The sequence below is a fragment of the Austrofundulus limnaeus genome, unplaced genomic scaffold (assembly GCF_001266775.1).
Source record: "Austrofundulus limnaeus strain Quisiro unplaced genomic scaffold, Austrofundulus_limnaeus-1.0 Scaffold4, whole genome shotgun sequence".
Taxonomy (NCBI): Eukaryota; Metazoa; Chordata; class Actinopteri; order Cyprinodontiformes; family Rivulidae; genus Austrofundulus; species Austrofundulus limnaeus.
Genome location: NW_013952406.1, coordinates 1299331 through 1306916, shown reverse-complemented (window position 1 = coordinate 1306916; position 7586 = coordinate 1299331). Strand labels below are relative to the sequence as shown.

Here is a 7586-nt window from a genome sequence, read left to right as displayed (position 1 = left end):
TATATATATAACACACAAATGATTTAAATGAAGTGAAACAGTCAGGGAACTCTGGTTCTGAAGGTTCCAGCTTCGGTTCTGTGAAGCAGATGTTTTTTTGGACCCGAGATGTGTGACCAGGTCGGGCGCGCGCACTGCCAAAGGCGCGCGCAGCCTCTCTGCTGTCGACGGGATCCAGCTGTCACTCACCGGGGTCCCCCCAGCTCAGACCCGGTCCGGACGACCAGGAGGACAGAGGACACCGCTGGATGGACACGGAACCACCCGCCCCCCTCCTCCTCCTCTGTGATCAACAGATCGGCAGCGGTTCGACGAGGAAGATGAAGATGAGGAGGAACCCGAACAACGCCGGAGCCAGCTGGCGCGTGAGACACATCCATCGCTCCTTTTCCGAGCCAGCCCCGGAGATGTGAAGAGACCAGAAAGGTTCGGTTCTGATCATCTGATTCAACAGTTTTATTTCTTTTTCGTGAGGGGGGTGCGCAGGAGGAGGTTCGGTCCGTGCCAGAATGACCCGACTATTGTCCCGCATCTCTGTAACGGACCGGGCCCGCAGGAATCTTGGCACCGGTTTTACGCAGCAGACCACATAGTTCGACCCGACGAATCCGGACCGGAACACATGGACAAAGACCGCGTGCACGTTTGAAGACGAATCAAGAGAAACGTCCCTGTCGCTCGCTGGTTCCGACCCAGAAGGTGGACCTCACCGAGTCCAAAAAACGACCTTCCCCTCCCGAACAAAAGGACCGTCTTACGTCTTAAAGCATCTTCACAGACTCGCAGAGCGGTAAGAAATCCTCAGATTATTTTTTTCATTCACACCTTCAGTCCTGGTTGATGATTAATCTGTATTCCAGAGTCATATAATCTAATCCAGAGTCAAATAATCTAATCCAGGCAGGCATAGTAAGACTGGGGGGTCTGAGACGCACCACATGGCTCCAGAACGCACAAACCACTGGAACCACATCCTTTGATTTAGTTAATTATTCTCTTCAGTTTTTAATCTTTTAACACCAAAGAATCATCAGTGTCCAGCTGTTCTGGAGATAATCTGAGAAATTACACAAAAACTCTTCATCAGTTTTAAAATGGAGCTGCTCACCTGGATTAAAACCAGACTTTTTGACATCTGTACCCGTTAAAGATCAAACGTTCCCTGGAGCAATGCATGTTACCTGCCTTCTTCCATGCTTAAAGTTATCCCACATGGCAAAATGTGTGTGGCCCAGGTCTGGCCCACACAAGGCACTAACAATTGGCCCAGCTACTGTAATGAATGATGGCCCTTTGGTGGCCCAGATGTGGTTTGCCTGAGGTGGTTCATGCATAGACCAGCACCACATAAACCAAATGACAACCAGGCCGGGCCAGTTGTTGCATTGATAGATTTGGTCCACATAGACCAAACCAGAACTGGACCACTTGTGGCAGTGACAAATTTGGGGCCACATAAACCAAATCTCAACTGGGCTAGTTGTGGCATTCACAGATTTGGGGCCACATAAACCAAACTAGAACTGGACCACTTGTGACATTCACAGATTTGGGGCCACATAGACCAAACTAGAATTGGACCACTTGTGACATTCACAGATTTGGGNAGAATTGGACCACTTGTGACATTCACAGATTTGGGGCCACATAGACCAAACTAGAACTGGACCACTTGTGACATTCACAGATTTGGGGCCACATAAACCAAACCAGAACTGGACCACTTGTGGCATTCACAGATTTAGAGCTACGTAAACAAACAAGCACTGGACCAGTTGTGGCACTGACAGATTTGGGTCAAATAAACCAAACAACTCGAGGGCCAGTTGTGGCATTGACCCATTTAAAGCCACGAAAAACAAAACCACAGCGGGGCCAGTTGTGGAATTGACTAATTTAGGGACACACAAACTAAACCACAACTGGTCCAGTCATGGTGTGCCCTCTTATAACAGCACCATCATTGCCAGGCCTGACCCACATCCACTTGACAAACCACTTGCCTTTACAGCAGTGCCACTTTGACACCAGGTCTGGCCCACATCTCTGAGTTGTTTAAGAATGTTGTTGCTGTTTTAGTCAAACTCTAAAAATCAAATATAAAATCTTACGTCACGCTCAGACTGTTGTGAATTAGTCTCGGCTACTGCCACTTTTTTTTGGCTTATTATCTGCTAAATTGGCTAATTATAGAACTTTTTGTCTTTTGGCTGTGGCGGCCATCTTGAACCGAGTTGGCCTCAAGAAATATCCAACAATTACTGAAGGTTTTATTTATTAAAATACGTCTAATGGTTCATAAGATATTTTGCTAACAGATAAACAGACTCGACTCTTTTGTTGAATCTGTCAGAGCTCAGTTTGTGTTTGGATCAGTCTCAGCTACTACCACAGCAAACCTTATAATATTTGTAAAAGTGTTAAGACTGTTTTTGAAGGTCACTTGGTTGTGGCGGCCATCTTGAATTGATTCGACTCCTCAGTTGATGAAAATTCAATGATTTGTTTTCTGAAAGGTTCTTATATTTTCTCCCACTGGTTCATGAGATATTTTATTAACACAGATGACGTGGGGGCTAAAATTCAAAGCATGGTCCAAGTTATGGTTAAAAAAAGTTTTATAACAAATTATACTTTAAGAAATGCAAACAACCTTTTCCTAATAGCATTTAGAACAGATAGAGAAAAAGGATTTAATTTAGAAATGCATCATTAGCTTTAATTTCAAATGCCTTACTTTTTATTGAATTCTTTTATCTTTTAGATACATTGTAACTTAAAGTAGCCAATCATTTTAAAAAAGAAAACACTCAGTAAAAATCCAAATATTTGACTTTAAAATAAGAAAATGATACAGAAAAAGATAATTAGAGTTGATTCTCTGTGGCCAAAGTCAAAGTTTCCTGGAAATTCACTTAATTTTCTTGGTTTGAAGGTTGGCCAGTTATGAGAAAAAAAGCATGAAATCCAGTGACATAAAGAGAAATAATTTTTCCCATTTAAAGCCTTGCCTTCAGGGCCGCAGAAAATGTTAATGAGGGCCAGATTTGGCCCGCGGGCCTTGAGTTTGACACATGTTTTAAATTAAAAACCTTGTTGGAATTCATCCTTTTTTTGTTCTGGCATCGTTTCCGCACTTCAAACTGCTGCAAAAGCTTCTGGTCTTTTATTTATTTTTTCTGTACAGTAGCTTTTAGCCAAATAAGGCTCGYGCCGTTGTTCCGTCCCCACATATTTCCAGATTCAGTCATTATCTCCGTTTATCAAAAAGAAAAACTCCCACCACTTAAAGCCTTTCAGCCCAGCAGAACCCCACATTACTCACTCGGAACGAGGAAACAGCTTCTGAATATCTCTAAAATGTGGGTTCTGAGTGGGGTTTAGGAAGCGCCCCCCCCCCCCCCCCCCCACACACACACACACACACACACCTGAAGTTGCTCTGATGGATTTGGGGTTTTGCCAATTGAAGGAGCTTAAAGAGTGAAGCTTGTTTTCTGGATGTTTGCATTTATTTAGCTTCCAGCAGCATCCACCTCCATGTGCCCTCCACATCTGTTGGCATCACTTTCCCAATTAAACATTTTCTGTAGCGTTCAACAAAGCTGTTCATCTTTACGCTTCTCCTCCCACCTTGTTATTTCTACACCCGCCTGACCACAGACCCATTATTTCCCTCCATGTGTGGGAAGGAAAAAAAAGAGGAAAGTGTGAGAGAGATGAGGAGCAGATRCTGTGTGGCAGCTGAAATGCTCCATATATCTCATTTAATTTAAAATACAACTTTTTCTGTATTTTCTGCCCCCACTAAAATTCATGACTGGGCGGATATCGATGATAAATCTTGCGTGGATGTTTATTAAATGGTCAGAGGACGGGATGATACATGCTGGAGCCTCTCAGCTGTTGGCTGATATAAATTCAGCTCATCTATAAAACAGAAAAAGATGATTTTGACTTTTCTCCTTTAAACTCAGAGATTTCTACAGATTCCAGAAAGGTTTTGAAAACGTTTGCTCTTTTAAAGCATTTAGCTTCGGTGAGACTGAAAATAATTGTTTTAGTTCTATGCTAAAATGGCCTGCCTTACATGGTTAATTTTATGACACAACGGTATTCCATTCTTTTTAATTATGTGARACAACAGCCTGCCACACTACTTCAGTTGTATGATAAAATGGTATGCTGTATTTTTATTATATGATACATGACCTGCCATACATCATTAATCATATGACACTAACACTGTATTTCTAATATGATGCACAGCCTGCCATACATCATTAATTATATGATACAACAGTATTCCATTCTTTTTAATTATATGATACAACAGCCTGCCATAGTACTTTAATTGTATGATACAATGGTATGCTGTTTTTTTATTATACGATACATGGTCTGCCTTAGTTAATCATGATACAACAACCTGCCACATTTTTTAATTATATGGCAGAATGGCCTGCCATACTGCTTTAATTATATGATAAAATGGCATGCTATACTTTTTATTAAATGATACATGATATGCCATAAATTGTTAATTATGATACAACAACCTGCCACATTTTAAACTGCATGACACAACAACCTGCCKTACTTAATTAATTTTATTATACAACATGCCAGAGTTGTAATTATATGATACAATGGCCTGCCAGAGTTGTAATTATATGATACCTGTAGTTTTGAACTTTTTTTTTTATCAGTTTAACATTTTTTGTTCAGTTTTATATATTTATTTTCAGTTCCCAAAATTTTTTAATTTCACAAAGGTTTTTTTTAACAAACTTTATTTACCTCCYCAGTAAACAGTATGTTTTATTAGTGTTTTATACAATGTCCCAAATATTTTACATTAGAGGTGCTTTTGAAATGGCAAAATGTTATGAAATATATGAAAATGCTTTTTAAAATAAAAATTTACTAAAGTCATTAAAAGATTTGATTATGGTGACTAAAAATTAGTTTTTTTTTTGTTTTTTTTTTTAGAAAACATTGATTGTTTTAGGTGATGGAGCCAGTTTGTAAAACATTTGGCCATTTCAATCAGTAAATGCATCACATTTAATGTATCCAAATCATTTAAAAATGATTCTGGACCATAAATGTATTCTAATATGTAAATAACATGTATTTCCATCAGGGCTTTCTGGTTCAATACAGACCCTAAAGATGCTTTAGCTGGATCGCTTCCTGCTTTCTGTTGAATTCATAAAGTCTTATTAAATATGGGAAATCAATACAGCCGTTCACTGTTGAATTCATCAGCCTGCTACGCTCTTATTTCACAGTTAAAAGCTGCCGTTCTGCTCAGTGATGTCATATTAAACTGAACACGCGTTCAATCTTTTCTGCAGTCCTTTCAYAAAGCAGAAACGAAAAGAGCTTGATGATTTATCTGAACGTATAGCTGTGCAGCGCGTGCCTTTATACGACTTTTAACATCCAGTTCAAACTGGAACGTTTTAGGTTCTAAACAGCCAGATGTGCACAAAAGCAAAAATTGCTTTTTTTTCCTCCACAAGAAAGCACTCAATGACCTGCCTTTATGCCATTATTTGAGAATTATTTTCTTCGCTTGCAATCATATCTGCATTTTTTCAATCGTTTTGATTTGGTTCATGCATGAATAAATGGAGTTAATCAGATCCTGTTTTTCTCATTTCTCTTAGAATCTGAGCTGTGGAGTCCAGACAAAGAAGCAGGTGTGTTGTGCAGCTTTATGGTGGCATTAAAAACAGAGTTAGTGGCTGCAGTTCTGAAACYTGTGGAGGATCCAGTAAAGCTGCATCTTGTTTAGCAGACGTGAGCCTCCTGCCAGGTTTAATCCTCGGAGTGTCGCTCGCTGAGGGAAAACCGTGTTTTTAATCCTGCCAACCAGTCTGGATTCCCTCCGTTTGATGGTCGCCACTTCCTGTAAGCCACTTTAGAGCATCAGCAGAGGGAAGGTGCTTTACTCTCTTCTCGTGTAATTACCAAGCGATTAAGCTCGTTAGAGGTCATCGGAGTCGGAGCGGGTTTCAGTGCGTGCACTTTTAGCTCTTCGTTTAAAGTGAGAACCTTCGGCTGCACTGAGGATGTAAAACTGACAGGTCTGGATGATGGGGTGGAACCATGTCCTGAGTCAGCAAATGGAAACTTTACGCTTTAAAGTAGCTAAAGATAAAGTGAAAATAATAAAAAATAATTACCCTGAAATGACTTGATATGAAAAATAATGAGCTTGTGAGACGAGCAGCTGTCCTTTGACAGCAGAACACTTTCAAACAGCTAAAAATGGAAACTAAAGAAGTTGCATTTTAAAGCTGAAAATTAAATTAGCAAAAATACTAACTAAAGACTAAAAGCATAAAAAAGTTAGCAAAAAGTTCAAAGTAACAAGAGAGAATAACTACAAGTTGCATAAGTCTAGCTAAATGTAGCAAAATGCTAACTAAATGTTAAAAGCATTAAATTGCTTGCTAAAAGCTTCTAAAGGCAAGCTAAAAGCTAAATATAGCAAAAAAATAGATATATGCAGAAAGTACCAAAATATTTGCTAAAAGCATGAAAATGGTAGCTAAAAATACCAGGAAGTTAGCAAACCATAACAAAGGTTTAACAAAAAAATTAACATAGGTAATAAAAGTTTAGCTAAAAATAAAACGATCAAAACATTAGCTAAAAGCTAAATGTAGCAAATGCTAACTAAATGTTAAAAGTTGCTAAATGCTTGCTAAAAGCATCCAGATTTTATCTGAAAAAACAAGAGATTAGCTACTACAAGTTAAGCTATTTTTTTAAATGTAGAGAGGCTAGCTAAAAGTAACATAAGTCCTGCTAAAAACTAAAATCAAAATGCTAAAAAAAAAAAACCTAAATGTAGCCCAATGCTACAGGAAGCAAACGTTCACTTGAAGCTAACAGCATTAAAAGGCTATAGGTAAAAGTGTGATGAGTCTAGCTACAAAAAACAGCAGCAACAAGTAGCAAAAACCAAGCAGGAAGCTAAAACTTTTAAATGTTTGCTAACTAAACATAGCCAAAGTCTGTCTGAAATCTGAAAAACAAACACTCAAAGGAGGTCAAAAACATTTTTGCAGCTTTGCTTTATGCGGTGGGCGATAAAGATTTWGACCTTTTCCTGTTTCTTATTTTAGTAGGACGGCTCGCTCGGTGTTTCGTGTCCTCCTGATATTTTAGAACAGACCTTAAATATTAGAAACCAACACGAAGGGTTCGGGTCAAGCTTGTTCCCTCCTCGCTGACTCAGGATGACTCCTCACCAAAATGAGCCCCGCAGTCGGTGCTGACCCTTCACGGGCCGGCGGGATGCCATCGACGTGCCGCCGCCGCCGCCTCCGACCTCCGATTCTTCAACTGTAAACTCATAGCGAGGAAGACTCTGATCTTCTCTGACGAAGGGAATCCTGAGCGCCATGATTCACGTCCTGCGTGGCGTTTTTCCCCTGCGTGTGGGGAGACACGTGTTGTCAGGGCAGGAGTGAGGGTTCTGTTAGCAAAATACAGCGGGTAAAATAAGTATTGAACACGTCACCATTTTTCTCAGTAAATATATTACTAGAGGTGCTAATGACATGAAA

At 39.8% G+C, this 7586-nt stretch overlaps 1 protein-coding gene across 1 annotated transcript in view; it reads left to right on the top strand.

Annotated features, from left to right (window-relative positions):
• Window positions 1–89: 89 nt before the first annotated feature.
• The window catches only part of gjc1 (gap junction protein gamma 1), a 43919-nt gene continuing 36422 nt past the window's right edge, over window positions 90–7586 (top strand). Inside the window, exon 1 of the mRNA XM_014022625.1 lies at window positions 90–790. The gene's annotated coding sequence lies outside the window, so the exon portion shown is untranslated. The remainder of the gene's footprint in view (window positions 791–7586) is intronic.